Here is a 15,494-nt window from a genome sequence, read left to right as displayed (position 1 = left end):
ATAAAGGTCTTATAGTTTTCAGCATATGTATCTTTCATTTCCTTGGCTAAATTATTCCTAGATAGTTTCTTCTTTTTGATGCAATTGTAAATGGGACTTTTGTTTTTAATTTCTTTATATAATCTGATAGTTTATTTGTATATAGAAACAGATTTTTATATATCAATTTTTGTATCTTATAACTTGATTTATTCTAATGGTTTTTTTGTGTGTATGAAATCTTTTTTTTTTTCTTTTTTTTGATGTAGTGTTCCATGATTCATTATTTGCATATAACACCCAGTGCTCCATGCAGAACGTGCCTTCTTTAATACCCATCACCAGGCTAACCCATCCTCCCACACCCCTCCCCTCTAGAACCCTCAGTTTGTTTTTCAGAGTCCATCCTCTCTCATGGTTCATCTCCCCCTCTGATATCCCCCCCTTCATTCTTCCCCTCCTGTTATCTTCTTCCTTTTTTTTTTTTAACATATAATGTATTATTTGTTTCAGAGGTACAGATCTGTTATTCAACAGTTGTGCACAATTCACAGCACTCACCATAGCGTATACCCTCCCCGATGTCTATCATCCAGCCGCCCCATCCCTCCCACCCCCCACCACTCCAGCAACCCTCAGTTTGTTTCCTGAGATTAAGAATTCCTCATATCAGTGAGGTGATATGACACATGTCTTTCTCTGATTGACTTATTTTGCTCAGCATAACACTCTCCAGTTCTATCCACGTCATTGCAAATGGCAAGATCTCATTCCTTTTGATGGCTGCATAATATTCCATTGTATATACATACCACCTCTTTTTTTTTACGATTTTTATTTACTTGACAGAGACACAGCGAGAGAGGAAACACAGGGAGAGTGGGAGGGGTAGAAGCAGTTTTCCCGCAGAGCAGGGAGCCCGATGTGGGGCTCGATCCCAGGACCTGGGATCATGACCTGAGCCGAAGGCAGACACTTAACGACTGAGCCACCCAGGCGTCCCTATACCACATCTTCTTTGTCCATTCATCTGTCGATGGACATCTTGGCTCTTTCCACAGTTTGGCTCTTTCCACATTGTGGACATTGCTGCTATAAACATCGGGGTGCACGTACCCCTTTGGATCCCTACATTTGTATATTTGGGGTAAATACCCAGTAGTGCAATTGCTGGATCGTATGGTAGCTCTATTTTCAACTTTTTGAAGAAACTCCATACTGTTTTCCAGAGTGGCTGCACCAGCTTGCATTCCCACCAACAGTGTAGGAGGGTTCCCCTTTCTCCGCATCCCCGCCAACACCTGTCATTTCCTGATTTGTTCATTTTAGCCATTCGGACTGGTGTGAGGTGATATTGAGGTTTTGATTTGGATTTCCCTGATGCCCAGCGATGTTGAGCACTTTTTCATGTGTCTGTTGGCCATTTGGATGTCTTTTTTGGAAAAATGTCTGTTCATGTCTTCTGCCCATTTCTTGATTGGATCATTTGTTCTTTGGGTGTTAAGTTTGATAAGTTCTTTATAGATTTTGGATACTAACCCTTTATCTGATATGTCATTTGCAAATATCTTCTCCCATTCTGTCAGTTGTCTTTTGGTTTTGTTGACTGTTTATTTTGCTGTGCAAAAGTTTTTATCTTGATGAAGTCCCAAGAGTTCATTTTTGCCCTTGCTTCCCTTGCCTTTGGTGATGTTTCTAGGAAGAAGTTGCTGTGGCTGAGGTCAAAGAGGTTGCTGCCTGTGTTCTCCTTTAGGATGTTGATGGACTCCTGTCTCACATTTAGGTCTTTCAACCATTTTGAGTCTATTTTTGTGTGTGGTGTAAGGAAATGGTCCAGTTTCATTCTTCTGCATGTGGCTGTCCAATTTTCCCAACACCATTTGTTGAAGAGACTGTCTTTTTTCCATTGGACATTCTTTCCTGCTTTGTCGAAGATTATTTGACCATAGAGTTGAAGGTCCATTTCTGGGCTCTCTATTCTGTTCCATTGATCTATGTATCTGTTTTTGTGTCAGTACCATACTGTCTTGATCATGACAGCTTTGTAATAGAGCTTGAAGTCTGGAATTGTGATGCCGCCAGCTTTGCTTTTCTTTTTCAACATTCCTCTGGCTATTCAAGGTCTTTTCTGGTTCCATACAAATTTTAGGATTATTTGTTCCATTTCTTTGAAAACAGTGGATGACATTTTGATGGGGATTGCATTGAATGTATAGATTGCTCTAGGTAGCATTGACATCTTCACAATACTTGTTCTTCCAATCCATGAGCATGGAACGTTTTTCCATTTCTTTGTATTTTCCTCAATTTCTTTCATGAGTATTTTATAGTTTTCTGAGTAGATTCTTTGCCTCTTTGGTTAGATTTATTCCTAGGTATCTTACGGTTTTGGGTGCAATTGTAAGTGGGATCGACTCCTTAATTTCTCTTTCTTCTGTCTTGTTGTTGGTGTATAGGAATGCCACTGATTTCTGTGCACTGATTTTATATCTTGCCACTTTACTGAATTCCTGTATGAGTTCTAGCAGTTTTGGGGTGGAGGCTTTTGGGTTTTCCACATAAAGTATCATATCATCTGCGAAGAATAACAGTTTGACTTCTTTTTTGCCAATTTGGATGCCTTTGATTTCTTTTTGTTGTCTGATTGCTGTGGCTAGGACTTCTAATACTATGTTGAATAGCAGTGGTGATAGTAGACATCCCTGCCGCGTTCCTGATCTTAGGGGGAAAGCTCTCAGTTTTTCCCCATTGAGAATGATATTCGCTGTAGGTTTTTCATAGATGGCTTTTATGATATTGAGGTATGTACTCTCCATCCCTATACTCTGAAGAGTTTTGATCAAGAAAGATGCTGTACTTTGTCAAATGCTTTTTCTGCATCTATTGAGAGGATCATATGGTTCCTGTTCTTTTTTATTAATGTATTGTGTCACATTGATTGATTTGCAGATGTTGAACCAACCTTGCCGCCCAGGGATAAATCCCACTTGGTCGAGGTGAATAATCCTTTTAATGTACTGTTGGATCCTATTGGCTAGTATTTTGGTGAGAATTTTTGCATCCATGTTCATCAAGGATATTGGTCTGTAATTCTCCTTTTTGATGGGGTCATTGTCTGGTTTGGGGATCAAGGTAATGGTGGCCTCATAAAACAAGTTTGGAAGTTTTCCTTCCGTTTCTATTTTTTGGAACAGTTTCAGAAGAATAGGTATTCTTCTTGAAATGTTTGGTAGAATTCCCCTGGCAAGCCATCTGGCCCTGAGCTTTTGTTTGTTGGGAGATTTTTGATGACTGCTTCAATTTCCTTAGTGTTATAGGTCTGTTCAGGTTTTCTATTTCTTCTTGGTTCAGTTTTGGTAGTTGATACATCTCTAGGCATGCATCTATTTCTTCCAGATTATCTAATTTGCTGGCATAGAGTTGCTCATAATATGTTCTTATAATTGTTTGTATCTTTGGTGTTGGTTGTGATCTCTCCTCTTTCATTCATGATTTTGTTTATTTGGGTCATTTCTCTTTTCTTTTTGATAAGTGTGGCCAGGGGTTTATCAATCTTGTTAATTCTTTCAAAGAACCAACTCCTGGTTTCGTTGATCTGTTCTACTGTTCTTTTGGCTTCTATTTCATTGATTTCTGCTCTGATCTTTATTATTTCTCTTCTCCTGTTGGGTTTAGGTTTTATTTGCTGTTCTTTCTCGAGCTCCTTTAGGTGTAGGGTTAGGTTGTGTACTTGAGACCTTTCTTGTTTCTTGAGAAAGGCTTGTATTGCTATATACTTTCCTTTTAGGACTGCCTTTGTTGCATCCCCAAGATTTTGAACAGTTGTATTTTCATTTTCATTTGTTTCCATGAATTTTTTTAATTCTTTAATTTCCTGGTTGAGCCATTCATTCTTTAGTAGGATGCTCTTTAGCCTCCACGTATTTGAGTTCTTTCTGACTTTCCTCTTGTGATTGAGTTCTAGTTTCAAAGCATTGTGGTCTGAAAATAGGCAGGGAATGATCCCAATCTTTTGGTACCAGTTGAGACCTGATTTGTGACCTAGGATGTGATCTATTCGGGAGAATGTTCCATGGGCACTAGAGAAGAATGTGTATTCCGTTGCTTTGGGATGGAATGTTCTGAATATGTCTGTGAAGTCCATTTGGTCCAGTGTGTCATTTAAAGTCTTTATTTCCTTGTTGACCTTTTGCTTAGATGATCTGTCCATTTCAGTGAGGGGGGTGTTAAAGTCCCCCACTATTATTGTATTGTTGTCAATGTGTTTCTTTGCTTTTGTTATTAATTGCCTTATATAATTGGCTGCTCCCATGTTAGGGGCATAGATATTTACAATTGTTAGATCTTGTTGGATAGACCCTTTAAGTAGGATATAGTGTTCTTCCTCATCTCTTATTACAGTCTTTGGTTTAAAATCTAATTTGTCTGATATAAGGATTGCCACCCCAGCTTTCTTTTGGTGTCCATTAGCATGGTAAATGGTTTTCCACCCCCTCACTTTCAATCTGGGGGTGTCTTTGGGTCTAAAATGAGTCTCTTGCAGACAGCATATCGATGGGTCTTGTTTTTTAATCCAATCTGATAGCCTGTGTCTTTTGATTGGGATATATAGGCCATTGTATTGCCTATAAGGTGACTGTTACTGTATATTGTCTGTGTTCCTTTCTGGTCTATGTTGCTTTTAGGCTCTCTCTTTGCTTAGAGGACCCCTTTCAAGATTTCTTGTAGGGCTGGTTTTGTGTTTGCAAATTCCTTTAGTTTTTGTTTGTCCTGGAAGCTTTTTATCTCTCCTTCTCTTTTCAATGACAGCCTAGCTGGATATAGTATTCTTGGCTGCATATTTTTCTTGTTTAGTGCTCTGAATATATCATGCCAGTCCTCTCTGGCCTGCCAGGTCTCTGTGGATAGGTCTGTTGTCAATCTAATGTTTCTACCATTGTAGGTTACATATCTCTTCTCCCGAGCTGCTTTCAGGATTTTCTCTTTGTCTCTGAGACTCGTAAGTTTTACTATTAGATGTCGGGGTGGTGTTGACCTATTTTTATTGATTTTGAGAGGGGTTCTCTGTGCCTCCTGGATTTTGATGCCTGTTTCCTTCCCCAAATTAGGGAAGTTCTCTGCTATAACTTGCTCCAATATAACTTCTGCCCCTCTCTCTTTCTTCTTCTTCTGGGATCCCAATTATTCTAATGTTGTTTCATCTTATGGTATTGCTCATCTCTCGAATTCTGCCCTCGTGATTCGGTAGTTGGTTTATCTCTCTTTTTCTCAGCTTCTTTATTTTCCATCATTTGGTCTTCTATATCACTAATTCTCTCTTGCCTCATTTATTCTAGCAGTTAGAGCCTCCATTTTTTATTGCACCTCATTAATAGCCTTTTTGATTTCAACTTGGTTAGATTTTAATTCTTTTATTTCTCCAGAAAGGGTTTCTCTAATAACTTCCATGCTTTTTTCAAGCCCAGCTAGTATCTTTACAATCATCATTCTGAACTCTAGTTCTGACATTGTACTAATGTCCGTATTGATTAGGTCCCTGGCAGTCAGTACTATCTCTTGTTCTTTTTGTTGACGTGATTTTTTCCATCTTGTCATTTTGTCCAGAGGAGAAGAGATGAATGAGAGAACAAAATGCTAATAGGGTAACAATGTTCCCAGAAAATATACTCTAAACAAATCAGAAAAGACCTGAAGCTGGGGGAAAAGAAAGGGAAAGAAAGAAAAAAGAAAAGGATAAAAAAGATAAAAACAACAAACAAAACAAAACAGGATATGATCAAATATGATCAGGCTGGCGCATAGATCAGTACCACACACTAGATTTTGGGCGTATTTTGGTCTGTTAGAAGAAAGTGCCTCCCAAAATTTTAAAGAAAGAAAAACTTATATATGTACAAAAATAAGGGTTAATATGATGAAGGGATGGAATAGGACTGTAAAGATGAAAATTGTAAAAGATTTTATAAAAGGAATTGATAAGTTGGTTGAAAAAAGAAAGAAGAGGATTTTAAAAAAAGAATGTGATCAGGCAGGAGACTAGAACAAAGCCATACACTAGAGATTTAGGGTATATTTTGATCTGTTAGAAGAAACTGTATCTCAAAATTTTAAAGAGAACAACATATATATATGTGTGTGTATATATATATATATATATATATATATACACCAAAAATAAGGGTAACTACTCTGAAGGGATAGAATATGACTCTAAAAATGAAAAATAAAAAATATTTTTAAAAAAAGAGATTGATAAGATGTTGGTTGAAAAAGGGAAAAATTTTTTTTAACTGCCTTTTTTTTTTTTTTAACTTTGAAAGACTAAAGAATCATGGTAAAAAAGCCATGAATTCTATGTGCAGTATTCCCCTAGCGCTGGAGTTCTGCCGTTCTCATTGATCGGTAAACTTGGTCTTGAATGGCCGTTCTCTCTGATCTTCTGGGGAGGGGCCTGTTGCCGTGGTTTCCAAATGTCTTTGCTGGAGGCGGAATTGCCCCGCCCTTGCTCCCTCCCGGCTAAGTCATCTGCTCGGGTTTGCTCTCCGGGGCTTTTGTTCCCTGCGAGCTTTCCGTACAGCTTTGGAGGCGGAGAGTGAAGATGGAGGCCTCCCAATCTCTGCCCCGGAGGAGCCGAGAACTCGGGGCCCCGCTCCTCAGTGCGCCCCCAGAGAAAAGCCATCAGTCACTCCCATCTCCCCGGTCTCTGGCCACACTCCGTGCTCAGCCGGCCTGTGACCGCGCGTTTCTGTCTCTGGCACCTGACCCAGTTTGGAGTCTCCAAACCCCGCAGATCCCGGCGGTGCGCTCCCGCGCGGCTCGTCCCGGAACAAGAAGGTGAGTCTCCCCGGATCTGCCGCTTGTTGGGTCCCTGCTGGAGGAGCAGGGGCCCGACTGTGCCGCGGATCACGGTTTATGGCCACCCCGAGCTGAGAGCCCGCGCCTGGGCTCCGCCTCTGCAGCCGGCTTCCCTGCTCCGATCCCTGGGAGCTCTGCCGCACTCAGGCACCCCCGGTCTTTCTGTGACCCTGAGGGTCCTCAGACCACACTGTCCCGGAGGCTTCCACCCCCCGCTTAGCCACCGGAGCGACGTCCCTCAGCGGGGCAGACTTTTAAAAGTTCCGATTTTGTGCTCCGCAGCTCCATCACTTGCCAGAAGCGGCCGACGGAGGCCCCTCCCCCGCCGTCTATCCTCCCGAATATCGCCTCAGATTCACTTCTCCGCACGTCCTACCTTCCAGAAAGTGGTCGCTTTTCTGATGAGAGAGTTGTTGCTCTTCTTTTCTTCGATCTCCTATTGAGTTCGTAGGTGTTCAGAATGGTTTGATCCCTATCCAGCTGAATTCCTGGGACCAGACGAAATCCAGGTCTCCTACATCTCTGCCATCTTGCTCCTCTTTTGGGTTTTCTATATATAATATATCATCTGCAAATAGTGACAGTTTTACTTCCTTTCAAATTTGGATGCCTTATATTTCTTGCCTAATTGCTTTGACTAGGACAGTCAGTACTATGTTGAATAAAAATGGCGAGAATGGGCAATCCTTGTCTTGTTCCTGATCTTAGACTAAAAGCTTTCAGCTTTAGCCACAGGCTTATCATATATGGCCTTTATTATGTTGAGGTATGTTCCCTTTATACCTACTCTGAGAGTTTTTATGATAAATGGATGTTAAATTTTGTCATGCTTTCTGGCATCTATTGGTATGATCATGTAATGTTTCTCCTTCATTTTGTTAATGTAGTATACCATGTTGATTGACTTTTCTGGATTCTGAACCATCCTTGTATCCCTGGAATAAATCCCACTTGGTCATGGTATATGATCCTTTTATTGTATTGTTGAATTCAGTTTGCTAATACTTCAAGGTTTTTGCATCTATGTTCATGAGGGATATTGGTCTATAATTTGCTCTTTTTTGCAATGTCCTTGTCTTGGTTTTGGCGTCAAGGTAATGCTGGCCTCAAAAAAGGAGTTTGGAAGTGTTCCTACATCCTCTATTTTTTTTTTTTTTTGGAAGAGTTTTAGAAGGATTAGTATTCAGATGTTTGCTAGAATTCACCAGTGAAGCCATCTGGTCATGTAGTTTTTGTTGTTGTTGTTGTTGTGGGGAGATTTTTGATTATTCCTTACTAGTAATCAGTCTGTTCAGATTCTCTATTTCTTCATGATTCAGTCTTGGAAGGTTGTATGTTTCTAGGAATTTAACCATTTCTTCTATATTGTCCAACTTGTTGGCATATAGTAACAGTAGCCTCTTAAGATCTTTTGTATTTCTGTGGTGTCAGTTGTAACATCTTTCATTTCTTTGAGTCTCCTCTTTTTTTTTTTTTGTCCTTGAGTTCACCTAAAGGTTTGTCAATTTTATTTACCTTTACAAAGAACCAGTTCTTGGTTTCATTGATCTGTTCTGTTGTCTTTGTAGTCTCTATTTCATTTGTTTATGCTCTGATATTTGTTATTCCTTCTCAGTTTTAGGTTTCCTTCCCCCCTCCCATCAAAGCATTTGTTTGTTGAAATGTAGATGACATACAGTTACATTAATTTCAAGTATACAACATTGTGGTTCAACAACTCTATGTTATGCTGAGCTCACTACAAGTGTAGTTACCATGTGTCACCATATGATGCTATTACAATACCATTGACTATATTCCCTGTGCTGTACCTTTTTATTCCCAGGATTTATTCATTTTGTAACTGGAGACCTGTATCTCCCATTACCTTCACCCATTTTGTGCACACCCGCCCCTGACTCCCTCACCTCTGGCAACCACCAGTTTGTTCTGTATTTATGGGTATGTTTCTGCTTTTTGGCTTTTTGTTTTTTCTGGATTCCACATATAAGTGAAATCATATAGTATTTGTCTTTCTCTGATCTATTTCATTTAGCATAATACCTTCGAGGTCCATACATGTTGCAAATGGCAAGATCTCCTCTTTTTTTATTTTTATGGCTGAGTAATTTATTGTGTATTTATGTGTATATATGTATGTGTGTATACATACTATATATAATCGTGTGTGTGTGGGGGTGTATAATCACATTTTCTTTATCCATTCATCTATTGATGGACACTTGGGTTGTTTCCACATCTTGGCTATTGTAAATCTTCAATAAACATGGAAGTGCATTTATCTTTTCAAATTAGTTTTTTGGGGGTAAATATCCAGTAGTGGAATTACTGGATTGTATGCTAGTTCTATTTTTATTTTTTTGAGGCACTTCCATACTGTTTTCCATAGTGACTATACCAATTTACATTCCCACCAACAGTGCCTAAGGGCTCCTTTTTCTCCATCTCCTCACCAACACTCACGATTTCTTGTCTCTTTTATTCTAGCCATTGTGACAGGTGTGAGGTGGTATCTCACTGTGGTTTTGGTTTGCATTTCCCTGATGATTGATGTTGAGCATTTTTCATGTGTCTCTTGGCTATCTGTAGGTCTTTGGAAAAATGACTATTCAGATTCTCTGCCCATTTTCTTAAAAAAAGATTTTACTTATTTATTTTAAAGAGCAGGGTGAGGGCCAGAGGCAGAGGGAGGGAAATTTCAAAAAGACTCCACGCTGAGCACAGAGTCCAATATGGGGCTTAATCCCAGAACCCTGAGATCATGATCTGAGCTGAAACCAAGTTGGATGCTCAACCGCCTGAGCCACCCAGGTGTCCTTCTCTGCCCATTTTTTAATCAGATATTTTGGGTGTTGTATAAATTCTTTATATTTTGGATATTAGCCCCTTATCAGATCATTTGAAAGTATCTTCTATTCAGTAGGTTACCTTTCCATTTTGTTGGTTTTCTTTGCTGTGCAATCCCAATAGTTTGGTATAATCCTAATAGTTTATTTTTGATTACTTTGAGGAGGACTATCTAGAAAATGTTGCTATGGTCAATGCCAAATTACTGCCAATGTTCTAGTTTTATGTTTTCAGGTCTCATGTTTAGGCCTTTAATCTATTTTGACTTTATTTTTGTGTATGGTGTAAAAAGTGGGTTTTATTCTTTTGCATAGCTGTCCAGTTTTCCCAGCACCATTTATTGAAAAGATGTCTCTTCCTTGTTGTATATTCTTGCCCCCTTTGTTGTGGGTTAATTGACCATGTAAGTATGGGTTTATTTCTGGGCTCTCTATTCTGTTCCATTGACCTGTGAGTCTATTTTTGTGCAGGTTCCATACTGTTTTATTACAGCTTTGTAGTATATGTGGAGATCTGTGATTGTACTACCACCTACTTTGTTCTTCTTAAGAGCGTTTTGACTAATCAGGGTCTTCATGGTTCCATTCAAATTTTAGATTTTTTTTCTGGTTCTGTAAAAAATGCTACTGGTTTTTTGATAGGGATTGCATTGGATCTAGATTGCTTTTGGGTAGTATAAATATTTTAACAACATTAATGCTTCCAACCTATGAGCATGGAATATCTTTCCATTTGTTTGTATAATCTTCAATTTTTTTCATGATTGTTTTGTAGTTTTCAGAGTACAGGTCTTCTACCCTCCTTGATTAAGTGTATTCCTAGGTATTGGGCTTTATTCTTTTTCTAGTTCCTTGAGGTGTATAGTTAAATGGAGATTTTTGTTTCTTGAGGTAAGCATTTAGCATTATGAACTTTCCTCTTAAATTGCTTTTGCTGTGTCCCATGAGTTTTGGTTTGTAGTCCATTTTCATTTGTCACAACGTATTTCTCTTCTGACTTCATTGATCCATTAGTTCAATAGCATGTTGTTTAATCACCACATATTTGTGAATTTTCTAGTTTTCTTCTAATTGATTTCTAGCTTCATATCACTGTAGTTGGAAGAGAATGCTTGATATGATTTCAATCTTCTCAAATTTAAGACTTGATTTGTGGCGTAACATGATCTATCCTGGAGAATGTTCCATGTGCACTTAAGAAGAATGTTTATTTTGTTGCTTTTGGGTGAAATGTGCTATATAATCTATTATAGCCATCTGGTCTAATGTGTTGTTTGAGGCCAATGTTTCCTTATTTATTTTTTTAGTTTGGATGATTTATCCACTGATATAAGTGACTTATTGAAGTCCCCTACTATTTTATTGCTCTCTATTCCTCTCTTTAGGTCTGTTAAAACTTGTTTTACATATTTAGGTGCCCATGCACCCATCTTTATTCCACTGGTTATGGTGGAGGAAATGACTTTCCTCCTATCCAAGACTGGTCTTTTCTGTTGTACTCCCAAATCCCATTCTCTTTTAACTACATAAGGAATTCCTTTTTTCAGGTATCCCTTTCTCCTACAAAATCAATCTCTACCTCTGTACATTTCCATTTGCATGCTAGCAAACCTGCTATCTTAAACATGAAGGCTTTATTAATCCCACCTCTCAGCTCTACTTTAGGACAAAATTTCTCATGAGTTCTACAAATTCTGCTTCCCTTTCCTTATATTCTATTCACTTAATTTTTTTAAAGACCCTCTGTGTCAAATAAATAAAATCTTAAAAAAAAAAAAAAAAATCTCCTCCAAGATCTATTCTTTACATGCAGGTTTACCTGTAGAGATAGCTAGCATGTCTCATGTTTTATACAGATGGAATTCTACTGTTCTGTATTAATATTGTTCTACAACTTTTTTTTCTGTGACTTTGGTATTTTCCTATTTCAGTATCAAGAGCTCCTTATTTTATGTTACTTTGAAAGGATTTCTCATATTGAATTTAACCATTCCACTATTGACAGAGATCAGATTTTGAGCTGCTGCCATAAACAATCCTATAACAATCATCCTTGGACATTCTTTACACTGAATAGTGTGATTTCTGGGTTATTTCTGATAACTCTTCATTTCTCAGCAATCCAGCTTCCATCCCTATCTTTCTATAGGATTTATTTTGTCACAGTCACCACCTCCATTTTGTTTTCCTCTGCTATTTCTTAGCTTGTCAGCATCTTTTTAGCACTTGAGAGTTGATATGCCTTTTTTTTTTTTTTTTTTTTTAATATTCTCCTCTTTGCTTTTGGGATAAAACCCTCTTACAGTGGCCAGCAAGAAGGAGAAAAACCATTTAGTGTGTCTTGTTGGTTCCTGCTCTACTTGGTCTCTAAATATTGGGAGTTTTTCAGGCTGTCCCGAGCCCTCTTCCTTCCGGATTATCTTCCTGGGTGATCTAGATTCCTGTTTTTAAGAGCCATCTAGACACATGGGTCATTGAGGCATGGCCATGTCTTCCAAATTCCTATGCCAGTCCAGACCTGTCCTTTGAGTTCTATACTAGTATTCAACAGCCTGTAGGACATCGTCATTTGAATGCACACCAGTGAAGCATCTCTCAACATGTCTACAGGGAATCTGACCTACTTCTGCCAATCCTTCTCTCACTCATTACATGGTACCCCAGACACTCAGTTGATTAAGCCAAAATCTGGGGATTTACTCTAAAATCCTACTCCCACAAGTCCTTGGATTCTCTCTCCTAAATGTGATTGAGCTCGTACACATTGTCCCATTCTTACACCTGCCCACCTTCCCCTAATCACTATCTGGCCTACTGTAAACGCAAAAACGAACTAGTTTTCCAGTTCTTAAGTCTCCTTCTCTAACCCACTTTTGTATACAGCTGCCAAAATAGACTATCAGAGCACATTATCTCTGGCTTACCCTACAATGGCTTCCCTTTGCACCTATAAGGAAGGCCTCAGATTATTGGGCCCTGCCACTCTATCCAGCTTTATTTCATGCTTTTGATGGTTCTGCTACACCAAGCTTTTTCTTGACTCCGGGCTTTTGTGCCGTTCTCTCTACTGTCGTGGGTTCCCTGGCTCTTTGCATGTTGGAGTCCTTTTCACTCATCAGGTCTCACAGCTTAGTCTCCTCAACCACTCCATCCAAAGCAAGTCCCCCTATTCTCAATTACTGTGCCCATTTGTTTTGGCCTCCTAGGATATACTAGGCTACTATTCACTAGTTTGCCTTCCTTTCTAGAGTTATAAGCTCTATGGGAAGGGTGTCTTATTCACAGCTGTAGTCCTATCTAGCACAGAAGATATTTACTTATTTTGAGGGAGCTTCTAAGTTCAGCATCCCAATTTTAGATGAGGAAAGAAAACTAGGTAAGGGCTCATTGTTTTACTAGTTGTTCAGATTTTTTTTTTATATGACAGAGAGAGACACAGCGAGAGAGGGAACACAAGCAGGGGGAGTGGAGGAGGGAGAAGCAGGCTTCCTGCAGAGCAGGGAGCCCGATGCGGGGCTCGATCTCAGGACCCTGGGATCATGACCTAAGCCGAAGGCAGACGCTTAACCATCTGAGCCACCCAGGCGCCCCAGTTGTTCAGATTTTTAACTGGGAGGCAGTATAGTGGTTGAGAGTAGGTGTATGGGCTCCAGATTCCCTTGGTTCAAATCACCGATCTTCTACTGACTGGGGTGACACCAGAGAATTAACCTCTTTGCCTGTTTCTTCACTGGGGAAATGGGGATCACAGTACCTATCTTCTAGGATTGTTGTAGAAATTAACATAAGGATGGTGCACTGCATTTGATTATGATTTTCCTTATACAAATTTAAAAACTCTACATCTCTAGCCCTTTGCTGTGTCTAGAACATAAAAACACTTTTTTTTTTAATATACTCTGGGTTTTTTTTTTCCCCCATTGGAAAAATATTTTTTTTAAAAATAGTTGACACATGTTAATTTCAAATGTACAACAGTGATAAATCTATATATTCTATGCTCACAAGTGTAGTTACCATGTCATAACACTGTTACAATATCACTGATTATATTCCCTGTGCTGTACCTTTTATCCTTGTGACTTATTCATTCCAGACTTGGATCTTACTCCCTTTCACCCATTTTGCCCATCTACCACTCCGCCCCCTCCCCCCTGGCAACCGTCAGTTCTCTGTATTCATAGGTCTGATTCTGTTTGTTCATTCTTGTTTAGATTCCACATATAAGTGAACTCCTATGGTATTTTCTTATTTTGCATAATACTCTCTAGTCTACGCGTGTTGCAAATGGCAAGACCTCATTTTTTTATGACTAATACTCTATTGTGTATATAACACATACCATATCTCTATCCAGTCATCTATCAATGAACACTTGGGTGCTTCCCTATCTTGGCTATTGTAAATAATGCTGCAATAAACATATAGGTGCATGTCTCTTTTTAAATCAGTGTTTTGTTTTTTGATGGGTAAATACCTAGTAGTGGAAATCCTGTATTATGTGCTTTTTAATTTTTTTGAGGAAACTCCAGTTTTCCACAGTGGCTGCACCAATTTACATTCCCACCAACAGTGCACAAGGGTTCCTTTTTCTCCACATCCTTGTCAAGACTTGTTACTTTTTGATTCTAGCCCTTCTGACAGGTGTGAGGTGATATCTCATTGTGGTTTTGATTTGCATTTTCCTGATGATGATTGATGTTGGAGCCTCTTTTCATGTGTCCGTTGGCTGATCTGTATGTCCTCTTTGGAAAAATGTCTATTCAGATTCTGTCCATTTTTAAAATCAGATTATTTTGGTGTTGTGTGAATTCTTTATATTTTGGATTATCAACCCCTTATTAGATCTATCATTTGCATTACCTCCTCCCATGCAGTAGGTTGCCTTCTGCTGGTTTCCTTCTCTGTGCAAAAGCTTTTTAGTTTGGTTGTAGTCCCAATACTTTTTTTTTTTTAATTTATTTATTCATGAGAGACAGAGAGAGAGAGAGAGAGAAAAGCCGGCTCCCAAGGAGCAGGGAGCCCGATGTGGGACTCGATCCCAGGACCCTGGGATCATGACCTGAGCCGAAGGCAGATGCTTAACCATCTGAGCCACCCAGGTGCCCTAGTCCCAATACTTTTGCTTTTCTTTTCCTTTGCCTGAGACACATGTAGAAAAACATTGCTGGGGCTGATATCTGAGTACTAGGAGTTTTATACATTCAGGTCTCTCAAATTTAGGGTTTTTTTGTATATGGTGTAAGAAAGTGGCCCAGTTTCATCTCTTGCATGTAGCTGTCCGATTTTCCCAATACCATTTATTGGAGACTCTTCCCCATTGTACACTCTTGTCACAGACTGAGCACACGTGTGGGTTTATTTCTAGGCTCTCTATTCTGTAACACTGATCTATGAAACCCTTCGTGTTCTTTAATGAAATGACCAGTAAATGCCACACCCTTTACCACTTAGGTTAGTATGTCGATCTGGCCTATAAAACCAGTTTTAGATACTTTGAGAGAATCAAAATTCCCATGGCAATGTTTGCAGAACTCCTTTGTGAACCAACCATGAAGAAGTGCTAAAATGGATAGAACAGGACTCAGTTACCACTAGCAACCAAACAGCAGCTCACTGTGGCCTTTGAGAATGGAATCTCAAACCAGAGACAATTCCTTCACGGGTGGAGCTCAGTTTTGGTCCTGAGGATCATGCAGACAGTGGGAGATATATACCTGCTAGAACAGAGAACATGATTTTCTCTGTTCACAGGAGTCAAACAATTATACGACCCCATTATCTGCATTGGCCCCAACAAGATTTTTAATCTTA

Source organism: Mirounga leonina, unplaced genomic scaffold, assembly GCF_011800145.1.
Source record: "Mirounga leonina isolate KUSES-001 unplaced genomic scaffold, KU_Mleo_1.0 Mir_170, whole genome shotgun sequence".
NCBI lineage: Eukaryota > Metazoa > Chordata > Mammalia > Carnivora > Phocidae > Mirounga > Mirounga leonina.
This window is presented reverse-complemented; position numbering follows the sequence as displayed.